Source organism: Balaenoptera borealis (assembly GCF_965194805.1).
Source record: "Balaenoptera borealis genome assembly, chromosome: 4".
Taxonomy (NCBI): domain Eukaryota; kingdom Metazoa; phylum Chordata; class Mammalia; order Artiodactyla; family Balaenopteridae; genus Balaenoptera; species Balaenoptera borealis.
In genome coordinates, this window is record NC_138861.1 from 30768399 (window position 1) to 30786778 (window position 18380).

General features: G+C 39.8%; 1 protein-coding gene across 5 annotated transcripts in view; it reads left to right on the forward strand.

Annotated features, from left to right (window-relative positions):
- Nucleotides 1-4625: 4625 nt before the first annotated feature.
- NFKB1 (nuclear factor kappa B subunit 1) overlaps nt 4626-18380 on the forward strand; it is a 125005-nt gene continuing 111250 nt past the window's right edge. For 2 of the 5 annotated variants that reach the window (XM_082390974.1, XM_082390975.1), the window contains exon 1: nt 4635-5495. The gene's annotated coding sequence lies outside the window, so the exon portion shown is untranslated. Of the gene's footprint in view, nt 5496-18380 lie in introns of all 5 variants that reach the window. The other 3 variants (XM_082390976.1, XM_082390977.1, XM_082390978.1) reach the window with 3 other exon arrangements.

An 18380-nucleotide genomic window follows, 5' to 3' on the forward strand; every position in this document is an offset into this window, starting at 1 on the left:
ATGTCAACTCTTTCTAGCCTGAGTAGTTCATTTATTTAAGGTACATTGTACCATAAAAGTTTTGTTTTGCCCAGTTATATTGTTGGTAAATTCCAAATGATTATTGTATAGAAGCAGCAAAAGACTATTACTTTGTGATTCCCGTAAAGAGGAAAACAGATACTCTATTCCTTTCTTTACTGCCTCAAAAAAAGGATAAATGATGCCAGGACTTCTACACCCTCACCTTCCACAAACTTTAACTTTCCTTCCACTACCTGCATCTTAGCCTCCTGAAAGCAGATGTCAAGTTGACTTGGGTCCAAATCCTGGCTCTCCCACACCTTCTTCTTCCTGAGTCTCTTCGTGTATGGGATATATTTTTATGGCCCATTCTTTGGTGAAACAATGTGTATAACATTTTAAGTGAAAGAATAATCTTTTAAAACATTTCTTTATTATGTATTGAACATATTTTAAGTGCAGTGAATGTGCTTTAGAGAGGTGATATTAGACCAAAAAAAAATGTCGACAAGTGGGTGTCTGGGAAAAAATCTAATTTTTTTACGTTAATTATTACAACATACAATTCCACTTCCAAAGTCCTTTTGTTACAAACTGTGTTTTAAACCCAGACCTCATGTCTTTAAGTCTCACTTTCCCTCATTCGTTTTCTTTCTCCTGATCAATTCACCATCATATCTTATCCACCATGCATGGCATCCACTAAGGGCCATCTTCATCAAGTTGTTCCTCTGAGAATCAGCAGTACTACTAATAATAACCGACATAAATATGAGTTTTCTGAGCATCTGGCAACTCGGTCAGTGCTTCACACACCTTATCTCATTTGACCCTTACAATACCACTATGAGGTGGGGCGTTATTATCATCCTATCTTACAGGTGAGAAAAAGGAGGCTTGAAACAATTATATCTAGGGTCACACAGCTACTCAGGGAAGAACAAGAGTGAATTATTTTCTGTAAAGGGCACAATCAGATACTGGCTTCAAATTTGAAGGTAGCACCTGATTCCATAGCTTGAGAGCTTAACCACCAGGCAATACTGCAAGCACCATTATATCTCTCCCTACCTATGCCTAAGTATTTGACTATACCTCCATGAAAGCATTTACTGTACTCTGCCTAGCACTATCATTACAAGCACTTCTTTGAGTTTTGCGAACTCTTTGATGGCAGTGATGGTACTGCATAAATATCATTTGAACTGATAGAAAAGATGCTAGTATCTCTAAGACCAGTGACATTCTCCTTTGAAATTTCTTGTCTCCATTGTCAAGGGAATACAATTCTGGATTCTCTATACAGTCTTAAGAGGAAGATGATTTCTTTGCCCTCTCTTGTTAGTTTTACTCTTGGTGATATAATCCATTATACAAATCACTTTTGTCCTGGCTATTATATAAGAGGTCATTCTTCCCAGCTTTATCTTCTTTTTCTTTTGTACCCACTTTTATAGGCTAATGGAGTGCTTTTCCAATAAGACCTGCTAACTGTGCAAGCACAAGATAGAACATGACAAGTACTTTAATAGAGGTGTAATGCAATACTTCGCTATCAATAGGGAGAGATGCCACAAGGATGAGTGTCTGTCTGCCCCAGTGGTCAACAGTGTGAGCATTTATGTCACTTAAGCCTATGAGGAAATTAATTTCAAGTCCTTTTTCTTAGAATAACTATTGACATTTGCATAGGCCTTTTACATTCTTTATCTCCCCTTTGTCTCTAGAGCTTCGTGAGGTAGACTTGTCATAATGTAACATACATGTTATTATTGTATATATACATAATACAACACATATGTTGTTACATGTATATTATATAGCCATGTCTCAGTTTGTTAATTTGGGCTGCTATAACAAAATACCACAGACTGGGTGGCGGATAAACAACAGAAATTTATTTCTCACAGTTCTGGAGGCTGAAAGTCTGAGATCAGAGTGCCAGCATGGTCTGGTGAGGGCCCTCTTCCCAGCTGCAGACTTTTTGTTGTATCCTCACATGGCAGAAGGGAGGAGCTAGGTCTCTGGAGTCTCTTTTATAAAGACACTTATCCAAATTATGAGGGCTCTGCCCTCATGACCTATTCAGCTCCTAAAGGACCACCCTCGTAACACCATCACTTTGGGGATTAGGATTTAAAAATATGACTTTGAGGGGGATGCAAACATTCAGACCGTAGCAACACAACATATATAATGTAAAGCATTATATAAAGCTATTATACAGCTTATTATATAGTATACACTATAATGTTATGCTTATTGTATAGGTGACAAGACTGAAATCGATATAAACTTGGCAAAAGTTACACAGATAATTCAAGGCAAAGCCAGGACTCTAAGTCAAGTATGATTTCAAGTCTAGTGAAGTCTTTCCATTTCATCTTGGCTCCCAGAGCCAAGAGCTGTGACCTGGGTGTTTCTAAGCATGTTGAACTGAAGCAAGTTGTGCCCTTTACAGAAATACAGTTCACTCCTGTTCTATCCCCAAGATAGGCCTTAGAGTTTGTAAGGCTCAGATGTATGAGTCTGTATTTGTGAATACTCTTTACACACTATATAACTTCTCATTGTTGATGTATACACTATATAGATCTCAACCTCACAATTCTCTGGACGCCAACATTTCCAATACGCAGCTTTATGAGAAGAGAAATTCAGGTGATTTCAAAGATTTAGTGACACATACAACACAACTTGCCCTTTCCACAATCTTGATGACTGAAATTCCACAGGCATTTTTTCCGTTGTGTTCTGATAGTGGCAAATGCCCTCTGACACCTGAGGGTAGGTGAATTTGTAAGAAACATTCCTGAAAGCAGGTATGTATAGGGTGTAGAAGAAGTACTGGGAAACAAAGCGGGAGTACAGGAAGGATAACTGGTGAGCCAAAAAGAGTAGATGGAGGGCTTTTATAGTTTTGTCTACTGTAGTGCATTGAATTGTGTCCCCCAAAATGATATGTTCAAGTCCTTACCCCAGATACCTATGAACATGACCTTATTTGGAAATAGGTTCTTTACAGATGTAGTCAAGCTAAGATGAGCTCATACTGGATTATGGTGGGCTCTAAATCCAAAGACTCCTGTCTTTAAAATGGAGAAAGGAGAGGGGGATTTGGATACAGAGACACAGAGGAGACACAGGAAGGAAGGCCACGTGAAGACACAGGCAGAAATTGGAGTGATGCAGCTAAAGCAAAGGAACACCAAGGATTGCCAGGAGTCACCAGAAGCTAGGAAGAGGCAAGGAAGGAGTCTTCCCTAGAACCCTCAGAGGGAGCATGGCCCTGCCAACAACTTGATCTCTGACTTCTGGCCTCCAGAACTGTAAGAGAATAAATTCCAGTTGTTTTAAGCCACCCAGTTTGTGGTAATTTCTAGCAGCAGCCCTAGAAAACTAAAACACCTGCTTAATAGACCACCCCCTCCGCCCACCTCAATTTTAAGTTCAATGTACGGGATAACTTTGAATTTGAAATTTAATCCTTTTAAGTAATTAACACTTTAATTTTTGTTCCCATAATATGTCACACTGACTCTTCTCTTCTAACAATACTGTCTATTGATTCTTTCAGCAATGGGCTACCACCCCATGCAGAATGAACTGTGTGAATATTCACTTACCCCATAAGGAAAAAGAAAACTATTCCCCTAACACTTTGTTGTTTCATGACAGAGGCAGAAATCACTTTTTATAAACTATATATTAATCTACTAAAAACACAATATTGGCACAATTTCTAATAATGTCCCATAAATAATAACACAGGGTTTCTAAAAAGTCATTGTCTTTAGTCTTTGTAAATCCCCTGAATTCCAGCTGTTCAACCGGCCCCTGGGAGCTAAATGAAATGGCTTGAAGGAAGATTGTTCGTTGGTCCCAAGGTCACTGCAGAGATTCACCCCAGACCCAAACAAATGGATCTCGACTCCTCTGCTGAACACTCCACCAAGAAGATTCTTATAACCCGAGGAGGGAGGGGGCATGGCAAGGAGTGGGCACGAAGGGAATATTGCTATGGGCAGTCTAATGCCATAGCAACCCTGCCTGGTGAATCGGTGATTCCTGATGTTTTAAAGTTCAATTTACACAGTTATCACTGAATTCAGTAGTGAGATAATTAGCACTAAAATATCTATTTCAGCTCTGGTTTCTTGTTTGGGGAACTAATCTACCCTAAGGTATTCCCTGCCCCGCCTAGCACGGTGCCTGGCATGTAAAGAAGCTCAAACGCTAGTGAACGGTGATCACCGGGAGGCCCGTCTGCGGGTTCTAGCAGCGGTCTCTCCAGAAGAAAACAAATTCCCACCTGCCGGATCAGTGTTTCTTCATGAGCTGTGAACCAAAACCATTGCTACCAGCATCTCTCTAATTCCACCCACAGTAATTCTCATAAAGGCCTGACAATGCCCTGTAAATGAAAATTCTGAAGAACTGTCAAAACCAGGAGATTTGAGACCTCACCCCAAACCGGCAGACGTTCAGACTTCCCTGGACAGAAGTCAGTTATGCTATAGACATTCCAGTTTAATCTGTAAAGAGATCTGAGAGTAACTGAGAGCACTTAAATGGAATATACAGATGAGACTTATTTTTATACACAGCATGCCTGGCTCCACGCCGAGCCGTCAGCCCCTCTGGATGCCTGGGCCTGTCCTTCGGGGCTCTGGACTGGCTGACTCTCCCAGCCGCACGGCCGACGCCTCCGCGCCGCCCGCTTCCCAGCAAGAGTCGGCCCCGCGGGCGCTTCCAGGGGGCGTCCCCGTCCGCCGCTGCCCTCGGGGCTCCCGGAGCGGCGGCGGGGGGACGCCGGCGTCCAGGGCGCCGAACGCGCGCCCCTCGCCTGCGCCCCGCAGCGGCTCCGAGGGGCGTGTGCGGAGCGGGCGGGCGAGGCCGGGCCGGGGGCGCAAGGCCCCCCCCCGCAGGAGTGCGGGCTTCCCCCACCCCCGGCGGCGACCCCACCTCCCGCCCCCGCTGCGTGCGCGCGTGTGTCCGTCTGTCTGTCTTCTCTCTCGACGTCAGTGGGAATTTCCAGCCAGGAAGTGAGAGAGTGAGCGAGAGAGAAAGAGAGAGAAGTGCACCAGCGAGCTGGGGCAGGAAGAGGAGGTTTCGCCACCGGAGCGGCCCGGCGACGCGCCGACAGCTTCCCCTGCCCTTCCCGTCGGTCGGGCCTCTCGCCGCTGCCCTCGGCCAGCGTCCCGCCGCCAGCCTCACTCGAGAGCCCGGGGCAGCCCAGGCCGGAGCCGCCGCGGCCGGGAAGGCGGCGACGCCGCGGTCCCGCAGCCGCGCGCCCGGCGTTCCCTCCGCCCGCGCTGCGGCCATGGCGCGGCGCTGACTGGCCCGGCGAGACCGCGCGCCCGCCCGGACCCGAGCCGACCCGCTCCGGCTCCGGCCGGCCGCCGCCTCTTCCTTCCCCGGACCCCAGGCCCGCGCCGCCCCGGAGCGGGAGCCACAGGCGCAGGGAGGCCGAGCGCGGACCCGCCAGCAGGGTAAGCCAGACTCGGGCAAGCGGGGGCCGCGCCGGCGACGTGCGGCCCGACTCCCGCCACCCACCCGCCCCGCACCCCGTCCGGCCCCGCTCGGACTTCCTCATTCCTGCGCTAACCGCTCGGCTGGACCGGAGGAGGAGGTTGACAGTAGTGGAGGGACGCATGGGCTCTGAGCGAGGGGGGAAAGGCACCTCCGGACTAAGCACGGGCCGGTCGGCCGGAGGGCCGCGGCTGCTCGCCCGGGCCGTTCTTTCTCCCCAGTCCCTCCGCCGGGCGGGAACGCGGAGCGGAGGGGAACTCGCGCAAACTTTTTTTATCCCCACCTCCCCTCCCCCTGCCGGGGGGTCGGGGCTTGAGGGCTGAGGGGCGCTTGGGCGCGGAGGAGTGAGGGGAAGGTGGTTGGTGCAGTGCAGAAGCAGATTTCACCTAAGGGCGTTCCACGAAATGAAAGCAGAAGTGCATGTCAGTCCTCTGGGCTGGGAAAGCCCTCCCCAGCTCCCCAAGATTGAACCGGACAGCCTTATTCCCGGTCTCCTACCTCCAAAAGAAGCCCCCCACTTCACACACACACACACACACACACACACCCCAACGCGCACACACACACACACACACACACACACTCTCTCTCTCTCTCTCCAACCAACCAGGACAGGATATGCTCACCTACCATAGGACCTGTACCTTAGTTTTCAAAAGATAAGGAGGGCCTGGTGCTGATCCTACAGGGCCGGGCATTTGAGAGCGAAATTACCCACTTAGAACACTTTTTAGACACCCTGCTTATGTAAAACACTTGGACAACGGTACCATGTGTTGTGCATGACCTCTAAAACAAAAATGATGTAAACAAAGCTTATCGTGACATTTTAAAATAATAAATTTAAAAAATATCTGAGCTTCCATGTACATTTTTGATAAAGTAGTCAAAATATCATCTTTTGCTTCTTCAGAACTTGTTGGTAGACGTGCTGTTCTGAGCAGAGAGATGACTGCAGTAGAAAGTGTATCTGGAAATGCAGGGTAGTTTAACCAATAGAGTAAATATTCAGATTATGCTCTTCTGGTGTGTAGGTTGAACAGGAATCACATTATCAGGAGTGGTATGTAAGAATCAATGGCTACATAAAATTTCTCATTAATTTACCGTAGTAAATTAGGAAATTTGTACGAAGATTGGTTGGCTGCTTGGCTTTGATTATCAAGATTTAAGAGGTTTTCATGGACTTTGCTAAGTAGGGTTTTTCAGCATTGCAGGTAACTAAATAACTATATTTAACTTAAAGATTTTGTTATAAAGCCCATAATCTGAGAAAATGACTGTGGTATTACTAAAACATTTAATGGCTGTGGCATAGAAATGTTGTTCTGCAGACTGGTGATCTTTGGTAAACACTAAAGCTTAGGATCAAGATGTTCAGTGCTTATTTTTCTAACAGAATGCCTCAATTGAATATTCCTGAGTAGTTTAAATTGCATTCCTGTTGCTAAAACTTTAAGTGGGAATTTGATTAAAATAAAGCCCTCAGCTGAAGCATGCTGTTTTCCTGATTTTAATATTGTGCTTTCTAGAGATGAATCCTTTTACTGTTTGATGCACTAAAGAAGTTATGTAAATAACTTAAAGCAGAGTATTTTTTTGAGCTTCTGAACTTGAGAAGACAGGAAATAAAAAGAGATTGATTTATCATGTAATTAAATTGCTAAAGTGAGAAGAACATATATGATAAATGGAAATATGAGATCTCCTGAACTTACTCATCCACATTGATACCTGCAACTCCTCAAAGTCCTCTGGAGCTTATTTAGATAAAATGTCTTCCTGGGCCACAGCCTACTGGACTGAAATACTGCTTGCCGTGAATAGAAAACCACTTCTAACCTTGTTTGAAAGACTTTTTAAAGAAAGTTCTATATAATCCAATTAGGGATTGGTGGTGATTTGAAAATCTGTTTGTTTTGAACTTTCAATTTTATCTTGTGTTCTGCAGTTGGCATTCACGTGGGCTGAATAAACGCCCGTTTTTCAAACCCCATTAGTAAATACTGGAGTATAGGTACAAAAATAGTTGTTCCCCTTTGTAAGCACTCCTTTGATCTTTGCACTTCCTTCTTACTTCTACCTTTTAAACAAGATCATCTGTAATGACTGAGTTGCACTTGGTAAAAGCTCAATTAGTCTGAAATAGACAGAATTTTAGATTTAGTGATCACCGTCCTCACATTTCTCTTGTCATGTTCCTTGGAACAAATTGACTCTAGTTGAGAAACTAATATTTATGCAGGCTGTGTTTACCACTGCTTTCAGACTCCCAGATAACTGATGAAGTAAGTTACTACCTGGACTTTCAGGGATTGCTCACTGTGGTAGATGGAAGGTCTTTGTAAGGAATTAGCAGCCACAGGAATCTTGGACTATCATTCAATCAGCAAGCCCTTATTTTTTACCTAATTTATGAGAGGTATTCCCCTGTTCAGAAGAGGTGAAAGTTCTGGCTTCTGGGGGAAGTGGTTACTTCATAACCTTCAATTAGTTTGAACTTGGGAGAAGTAAGAACAGTAGTTGACATTTTAAAACAATAAATTTAAAAAATGATATCTGAGTTTCTATATAGATTTCTGATAAAGTAGTCAAAATATCTTTTTCTTTTTCAGAACCTATTAGAAGTGCTGTTCTGAGCATAGAAATGACTCCAGCAGAAAATGTATCTGGAAATGCAGAGTAGTTTAAGCAATAAGAATAGATATTCAGGTTATGCTCTTCTAGTCTACAGATTGAACAGCAATCACATCAACAGGAGTGGATATATAAGAATCAATGGCTATGCAAAATTTCTCATTAATTTCCCTTACTTTTAGTAGGAAGGTTGTTTCGTTTGGCTGATTGGTTTTCTGTTTATAATGTGAATCATACAAGGTGGCATGATTGTTTTATGTTTTAAGAAGAGAAGGAGGAGAAGGAACAGAATTTTTGTGCTGGGGAACACTTTTAAATGTGCTGCTCCTACATCTACATTTATGTCTGATCAGAGTTAATTGACAACTGCTTCTTGGTGACCAGCAAACCATACTGAAGCAATTGACCCTGCTTTCTGAGAATGACTTCTCATTTGCTCTCTTGTATCTCCCATAAATACTGAGTTCTCCTACAGTGTTCTTGGAGGTGAGCAGGTAAATCATCAGAAGCATACATACCCCTTTGAGTTGACCCTGTCACTGCTTAGGAGACTTAAGGGTTTTAAAGATGGAGGCATTCATTCATCTTCAGAGAGGAAAGTTGGGACTTGTGACATAGTTTAGCAAGTCAGTTTGGCTCCTTGAACATTTTTTTTTTTTAATCAAAAAAGATTAATATTTGCAACCAGATAATCTGGTAGAGTTAATAGTTAGGGTAATATTACCAAGACACTTATCTTTGCAATATTTCATTAATGAGTATCCAGCGCTTCACTGTTAGATGAAGAAAAGTAGCATTCTTTTCTCAATGATGACTTTGTTTCATACCTTTGGTCTCTGTTGTTTTAGAGAGGGTTCCTGGGTGCAAATTAATATGCTTTCATATTTTCAGGTGAGGCTGGTAGACCTACCCTTGAATATCAGCTAATAGTTTAGAAAATAAGTTGTGAAGTGAAATCTCATTGCTTCACTATAAAAATATTTAAACCCTAACAGTTTTACACAAAAGTGATATAAAGTGTGATTTGTTAAAGAGTATAGACTCTTCAAGAGTGTAGATCATGGATGAAAATATTTGTTAAATTTACAATATTAATCTTAAAAATATCATTGTATTTAAAAATTTTATCATCGTATTTTAAAATTTAAAAAGAAATCAATTCATTGTTATTCTTTTATATTTTTGCAGTAATAGATTTAATTATCAGTAGTACAAGTTTCATCTGCTTTAATTTGTTGCCTGTTTTTGAAATTAGAATAATGAAACGGATGGCTTAATTCCCTATTACAAATTAGCTTATTACTGTTCATTTACATTTCACCATTAGGCCAAAAATCTTATAACCAGCTTTTATTCTGACCCATACTTTTGACAGATATTAATGAATTTAATCTATAGATGATTTCTTTAAGCTGTGAAAAAAATTCTGACTGATGGAGGCTGACTGATGCTGCAAGCACTGCTTTGTAATCCAAAGATTGTTAAAGCCTATCTAAATTAATCAATCAAAAAGTAAAAACAAAATATTTTACGACATCCGGAATAAAATACTTATGACCTATAAAAAACTGGGGGGAAAAGGTTATATCTGGAAAACCTCAGGAACCAGCAGGCATCCACAAGGTTTACTATACTTTCCACTTTCATACTTTAATGATTTTGCAACACTATAAAACCTGGGGCCTCATCACAGGAGGGTTTTGTTCGTTATTTCTTACTTGTAGCATTTTTCAGAAAATTTTCCTTGGAACTCTGAATCTAACCATTTATTCTCTGTGGACACAATTTATGAAATGAAATATACCATCCACACTAGAAAAGGGTACAATGCCAACACTCCCAGGCCTGGTGTCATACCCTCAGGGAGGGTCAGAACCATTTTACTGAAAACTCCTAACTTCAGTCCACTCAGCTTTGGACTAAATTAATTATGATTCTGACCCTGACCTCTCTTCAAATCACTTAACAAACACACATTCAAGTTTTAAAAATTAATTTTAAAAGTTGTTTACAAATACATATATGTATAATCATTTTTGTTGTTGCCAACAAACTGAGGAAGAAAATAAATGTTTACTTATATAACAGGTACATTGTAAAGCTGTCATTGTTGAAAAGTACCCTGAAAAGTGAATAGCAGCAGTGTTTGTTAGTTAGAATGATAAAATAATCCAAGTACTCTGCGTATAGCTTCCCTGTGAGAAGATTTGGAGAGAACGATAAATTTTGCTGTGTTCCATTACATAATCAGCTCCGTCTACAGCTTCTGGGCATAAACAAAAACACAGAGCTCTAATGTTGCCCCAGTCGTCACTGTGTGAGTCAAAAAATGTATGGACCATTCAAACATTTCATACTGGAAAATAAAGCTTTGGATTTTTCTTAGATTTAAGCCTTTTGATATATGAGGCTCACCAGCATTTGTACATGAGATTTTCTTTTTTTGCTAACTTGAACTAAAAAAATACAAAAGCTACATAAAGTTAAGCACACCTCTATGGAGAGAGCTTAATTAACATTAAATAACTTGATTGCTATAATGAATTTTGTTTGTCAAAATAGCAGTTATTTTACAAAATTATTTATCATTTTTATTATTCATTATTATTGTGTCGTTTTACTAAATATATCACAGTATATTTCAGTGTCAGGGCATACGTATCCTTCATTTTTATCTCCAGAAATCAATTCTAATAATATTAAGCTTGAAAAAAGAAAAATTAAAAGTGATGACAAATTCCCTAATCAATCTACCTATTCATCGGTTCTGGGTTCAAGCCTACAATTCATTTAAATAATGAAAGTAAATTGCTTAATTGTCTTAGAAAATATGCCTTCCACGACAAGAATTTTAGGAATGGAGAGAATGACTATTTTTTTTTTTAGCGTTTTAACATGAATCCCTGACTTATGTTTTATTGATGTTTGAAGAACTTCTTTATCTACCAGTTCTTAACTTAGATATAGGTTTGTTTTTTAAGATATAACCATTTATTGGTGTTTGATCATTAAGACTTGATTTATATATAAAGTGTATTTTTCTTTTAAATGGGGCCTAGGTGTGGTTGTGAGGTCAGAGGAAAAGAATCCCTAAAAATTTACAGCACCTACTATAATGCTCTCTGAATAATATAAGCACCTGTATGATTTATAAAGTTAAAGACAATGTGGAAGGATGGAAGGAGTATGAATTCCCTCTGTTCATATAGAGGACATTTAAAGTAGAAAGGAAGAAACATGAAGGTAAAAAATAAAAGTTAAATTTAATGTTGAAAACTTTGGCCAAAACAAAGGATAATGAAAGCATAGATAAAGTTTTAGGGGAGAGTCCTCTATAAAATCAGATCTTGAACTTTATTTTTGACTTAAATGTGGAAAAGAAAAATAATCTAGAAAGTGAATCAGAATTCCAGAGAAAAGGATAAATTCTGTATATCATGGATGAGAAGAGGAGGGTCATAATGAAAGGAGTGAGAGGTTGTCCTTGAATAGAACTGTTTTGTAGACATTTCACTGTGGCTTATCCTACTTTTGATTAATTGAAATCAATAGTCATTTCCCCCACATTCTTAAGTCAGTTGTGTTAAGCAGACCTCAATACACTTGGGAAATTATAAAATCAAAAGCATGGTATCTGATAACAGTTAAATGCACTTCCTTGCTCTCTTGCTATATCATAGCATTTATTGGATATAATGTCTTTATGGTTTCTCCATGTGTTTACCCAGTTTCCTGTTTTAGACATTTAACTAAATTTAACAAGCACACCTTGGAAGATTTTAATACTTCCTATTTTAAAACATTGCCTTATCAGTCATTTAGTTTGAAGTGCTTTTTTATGATGGACAGGGAAAGTATCCTGTTTCTCTTGAAAAGTCTAACATAATAGCCAAATAGGAATTAGTCCAAGTTAAAATAGGTGGGTGACTGGGGAGGGGGGGGCAGTTTTGCTGTATGTACTAAATATGTGTTAAACTGAAGGAGTCCATTCATTCAAGGCAAGCCACAGAAAACAGTAATTTTATTGCTGAGGCACTTAAGTATCATTACATGGATATCCCCGTCAGTATGCCAATATCAAATTTATCATCATTCCCACCCACCAAATTGCTCCTCCCAGCACATTTAGGGGATACAGTTGTTAGCCCACTGTGGTCCATTCAGTAGGTTTCCCATGTCAGAAATCTAGAAACCCATTCTTCATGCATACTCACTTATCTCCTCCAATCCATCACCAAATTCTATCAATTCAGCCTCCTCTCATCTCCAGAATTCATCCCTTCCTCATTGAATTTCTAGCTTTCATTTTTTTCATTCGCTCCTGATGCATAATCTCCTGCTTCTGTTCCATCCTTCATTCCAGCATAAAAGTCAGCTTTCTAAAGTGCAGATCTGATCATATCACGATCTTTATATTTCTGAAATGTCTCCATTGTCTTTGCAAGCTGATTCCTGCACACCTCACCTCCCACCCTTGCTCCTCACCCATCCCCTATTTCTCAAGTCATCCATATCAATTTTCAGTTCCTATCTGCCATCTTTTCTCACTTTGAATGCCTCTGCATCTGCATTCGCTGTGTGAGGAGTGCGCTCTCCTTCCTAGCCGTTGTGCTGACTACTCAACCTTCAGGCATGGTGTGCACATCGCCATGTCTCTGTCCCTCCTCTACCCATTCTCCTGACCTCCCCATAAAGATTTATGTGCTCCCAGTTCATGGGCTCTTGACTTCTTATGCTTTCTAGACAGAAAATACCTTGAGGGAAGGGATTTTATCTTACTTTTTATCAGCACAGCACCCAGTAAGTTTGCCAAATGAATAAGTAAATAACTCGACAAAATATTGATAGACTGCTCTTGATTAAGTTGTGTGACTCTGGGCAAGTTAATTAACTTCTCTGGGTCTCATGTTCTCTCTTAAAAAAAAAAATGAGACAGACTAAATGAGCTTCTCCCTCTAAAATTATTTGTTTCTTTGATATAATAGTGTTATTTGGAAGACTTCAGATTGTCTTGCCATATTCAGATAGGTCAACTTAAGGAAAATTCGTGTAAGAAAGTACAAAGACAGTTCTTGATTATCAATATGATAATATGAGGAACTGTCCATTTTTGAATTATGAGTTATCATTTATATATCATTTATAGTCCCAGTCTAACTTCTTTCTGACATCCAGGTGTTTCTGGGGTTGCATGTTTTCATTATTAATTATTCTCTACTATGAACTCATGTTCATATCTCCAAAGCAATTTAAGGCACACATGATATAGAAATTGAATATAAAATTCAGTATTTTGATTGTAAATTGCTTCAAGGTCTCACTAATTATAACTATATTTGGAGGAAGAAGATAGGGAAGTGGTAGTGGTATGACCTGAATCCTCATCTGTCTTAGCAAGAACACAATGTCTAAAATTGATCAATTAAGAAAAAAAGATATAAACATAGTATTTAGGGATATGAAAAGAACCCCCAGGAAAACCAAAAAGAGAAAGTTAAGAGTGTTAAAAAGTTGATCACTCGGAAAAGCAGGATTGGAGTTGGGAGGTGGTGTGGGGAAACTTTGCTCTTTATATAAGCTCTTCTACTTTTGCATAGTAGGATTTTTTTTTTTAACCGTTAATTTATTTGAATATATGTTGAGTCCTTCCTGTGTGCCAGGTTCTAGGCACTGGGAATACAGTGCTGAACAAGACAGAAATCCAGAATTTCATGGAGCTTATTAGATCATTTAGTGTTTTCAGTTTAAGATTTTTTCTTTTTATATTAGCCTTTTTAAAATTGAAGAATCACATAACCAAAAAAGGACACAAATCGTTAAGATTACAGCTTTAATGAATTATCTCAAAGTGAACACACTTAACATTAAATAGTATGTAACCAGCACACCAAAAGCCCCCTTTCTGCCCCTTCTTAGTCAAGATTCCTACACTTCAGTCTCATTTAAAAGGTTTCACTAATGACTTTTGGATTACGTAAATGTTGATTCTGTGACTCATATTCGTCCGCATAACAATCAAGAGTTGACTGAATGAATTCATTACTTCAAGGTGCTAATAATGAGCTTTACACAAGTAGGAATTAACTCTCCTATTGTTAAAAGCCCTAAGGGCAGCTTATTTCAGATTTTCCTCACCGAACAAAATATGTAAGTGAAAATATTTTAAAAATCAAATTTTTACATTAATTTGTCATTTATGAGTTTGAGTAGATATTTTGTTTATTGCCGAGCGGTTAAGATCAGTGACAAAGAGACATGGGAGAAAGAAGTATTCGCATCAGACCTTATCAGACATAGAAGAGAGGGTGGTTCACCTTTTTTCCTGCTCACTTTATTTTGGGTTGGCCAGAAGTTTCATTCGTTTTTTTCTGTAAGATGGCTCTAGTAGCACTTAGTTGTCTTTAGCTTCATTTGAAACAGTTTTGTTAGATTGTATGTGACAGCTGTCATATCAGCGTGCATGTAAAAAAAGACATCAAAATTGGTGAATTTTTTTTTAATATAAATTTATTTATTTATTTTTGGCTGCATTGGGTCTTCGTTGCTGTGCGCGGTCTTCTCATTGTGGTGGCTTCCCTTGTTGTGGAGCACAGGCTCTAGAACACAGGCTCAGCAGTTGTGGCGCACAGGCTTAGTTGCTCCGTGGCATGTGGGACCTTCCTGGACCAGGGATCGAACCCGTGTCCCCTGCATTGGCAGGCGGATTCTTAACCACTGCGCCTCCAGGGAAGCCCAAAATTGGTGAATTTTTGTGTAGCCCTTTTAATATTGAAGATGGAAAGAAAAAAGGAACATTTTCGGCCTATTATGCTTTATTATTTCAAGAAAGGTAAAAAGGCAATTGAAACAAAAAAAAGATTTGTGCAGTATATGGACAAGGTGCTGTGACTGATCGAACATGTCAAAAGTGGTTTGCGAAGTTTCGTGCTGGAGATTTCTTGCTGGACAATGCTCTGTGGTCGGGTAGACCAGTTGAAGTTGATAGCGATCAAATCGAGACATTAATTGAGAACAATCAACGTTATACCACGCGGAAGATAGCCGACATACTCAAAATATCCAAATCAAGTGTTGAAAATCATTTGCACCATCTTGGTTATGTTAATAATCACTTTGATGTTTGGGTTCCACGTAAGTTAAGCGGAAAAAAACCTTCTTGACCATATTTCCGCATGCGATTCTCTTCTTAAATGTAATGAAAATGTTCCATTTTTAAAACAAATTGTGACGGGTGATGAAAAGTGGATACTGTACAACAATGTGGAACAGAAGAGATCGTGGGGCAAGCGAAATGAACCACCACCATCCACACCAAAGGCAGGTCTTCATCCAGAGAAGGTGATGTTGTGTATATGGTGGGATTGGAAGGGAGTCCTCTATTATGAGCTCCTTCTGGAAAACCAAACGATTAATTCCAACAAGTACTGCACCCAATTAGACCAACTGAAAGCAGCACTTGACAAAAAGCATCTGGAATTAGTCAACAGAAAACACATAATCTTCCATCAGGATAACGCAAGACCGCATGTTTCTTTGATGACCAGGCAAAAACTGTTACAGCTTGGCTGGGAAGTTCTGATTCATCCGTTGTATTCACCAGACATTACACCTTCGGATTTCCATTTATTTCGGTCTTTACAAAATTCTCTTAATGGAAAAAATTTCAATTCCCTGGAAGACTGTAAAAGGCACTGGAACAGTTCTTTGCTCAAAAAGAGAAAAAGTTTTGGGAAGATGGAATTAAGAAGCTGCCTGAAAAATGGCAGAAGATAGTGGAACAGAAGGGTGAATACATTGCTCGGTAAAGTTCTTGGTGCAAATGAAAAATGTGTCTTTTGTTTTTACTTAAAAACCGAAGGCACTTTTTGGCCAACCCAATACATTGACATCTGCGTATATTGAAGGGTTTACCTATAGGCGTGGTCATTGTGAAAAGGCCTTCATATCTAGATTAAGGACTGAACGGTTCTCTGTATAAGGCCTAATTTTGATGCTTGCAGATTATTATTTATGTGTGTGTGTAATCGGAAGGTGGTTGTGATTCTTTCTTCAAGGAAACCATTTTCTCCCTCCAGGCCAGTTGTCACCACATACATAGAACCAAGTATTGCTGGTCCACATGATGAATCTTTTTCTCTTAAGACATAAAGGATATATTTTTATTGATATTGTAGAATTAATAAAAATGAAAATCCATACTAAAGTCATCATATTCAAATTTAAGAGAATGTGATCAGTTTCTCTATGTTTGATCAAAAGAATATTAATCTCTTGGGAAATCCCTGGCTGTCCAGTAGTTAGGGCTCCACGCTTCCATTGCAAGGGGCACGGGTTCAATCCCTGGTGGGGGAACTAAGATCCTGCGTGCCATGCAGCACGGCCAAAAAAAAAAAAAGGAATATTAATCTCTAATTCATAATCCACGAGGTCTCCTCCTCCTCAATCTGAAAATACAGATACTCCAAATTGGTCCTCAAGACAAAGGTCAGACATGAAATTAAAATTTGGTCATACTCTATTTTTATATTATGACTTTATTGTTTTAGAGCAGTTTAAGGTTCACAGCAAAATTGAGGGGAAAGTACAGAGATTTACCGTATACTCCCTGCCCCACACATGCATAGTCTCCCCCGTTATCAGTGTTCCCCGACCACAACAGTGTGTTTGTTGCAGTGGATGAACCGACATTGACACATCATAATCACCCAAAATCCAGAGTTTACACTGCAGTTCATTCTTGGTGGTGTGCATTCTGTGGGTTTAGACAAATGTATAATTACATGTATCCATCGTTATGGTTATCATACAAGAGTATATATTTAACTGCCCTAAAAAGCCTCTGTGCTGTGACTATTCATACATCCTCCCCCACCATCGTACTCTAGTTTTAGGGAGGAAGAAATCTGTGGAAGTAGAAATGTGGAAGCAAAAAGTTCAGAACAAGGTCCAGTAAGTCAAATCCCTTTTAAAAGCCACCTTAGTGAAAGACCTCAAACTTTGAGTAGGTGTATTGAATTGGTTTTTATATGGAAATGGAAGGCAGCAATCTCCCACAAGTGACATCAGTTCTAACATGTAAGGGTTTAGCTAATTTACTATAAATCTTTAGAGAACTTCTCTAGCTATACAAATTTATATTCACCAGATATTATCCTACTATAGTGTAAACAAAAAGAAATGTTACTGGGCCTCCCTGGTGTCACAGTGGTTGAGAATCTGCCTGCTAATGCAAGGGACACGGGTTCGAGCCCTGGTCTGGGAAGATCCCACATGCCGCGGAGCAACTAGGCCTGTGAGCCACAACTACTGAGCCTGCGCGTCTGGAGCCTGTGCTCCGCAACAAGAGAGGCCACGATAGTGAGAGGCCCGTGCACCGCGATGAAGAGTGGCCCCCGCTTGCCGCAACTAGAGAAAGCCCTCGCACAGAAACGAAGACCCAACACAGCCAAAAATAAATAAAAATAAATTAATTAATTTAAAAAAAAGCAAATAGATGGGGAAATATTAAAAAGAAAAAAAAGAAATGTTACTTAGAATGGAATCTGCCATTTGATGTACATGACAATTATAATGTGATTAGAAAATGTCCAAAACATTTTTTGATCCTATAAATTTCCATCATCTGTGATTAAGAAGACACCATAGGCAAAGATTTGTTTCTTATAGAAAGCATTAGAATGCATTCTAATCACTTCTCTTAAAAAATCCTTGTCCCCCATGGTTACAATGGACAAGATACAGCAAGAATTTAGATGCTTCTTTCATACAGGGTAATGAAGTTATATTTACTACGTTTATTGATTCTAAGAGGCACACACCCAGTTTAATACCTGACTTAATCATATATGTTTGAGGATTTTCTAGGTATCTTTCTAGTCTTGGTTTTTAATTTCATTGTGTTTGGATAATACATTTTATATGTTTTCACTTCTTTGAAATTTATTGAGACTTGTTTTGTGGTCCAACATATAGTCTATCTTGGTGAATGTTCCATGTGCATTTGAAAAGAATGTGTAGTCTGCAGTCATTGGTGGAATGTTCTGTATATGCACTTAGGTTAATTTGGTTGATGGTATTGTTCATAATTTTCTATGAAAATTACTGATGTTCTCTTGATTTGCTTTTATCAATTATGGAGAGAAGAGTGTTAAAAATCTTAACTATAATTGTGGATATTTCTACTTCCTTTAGTTCTGCCACTTTTTACT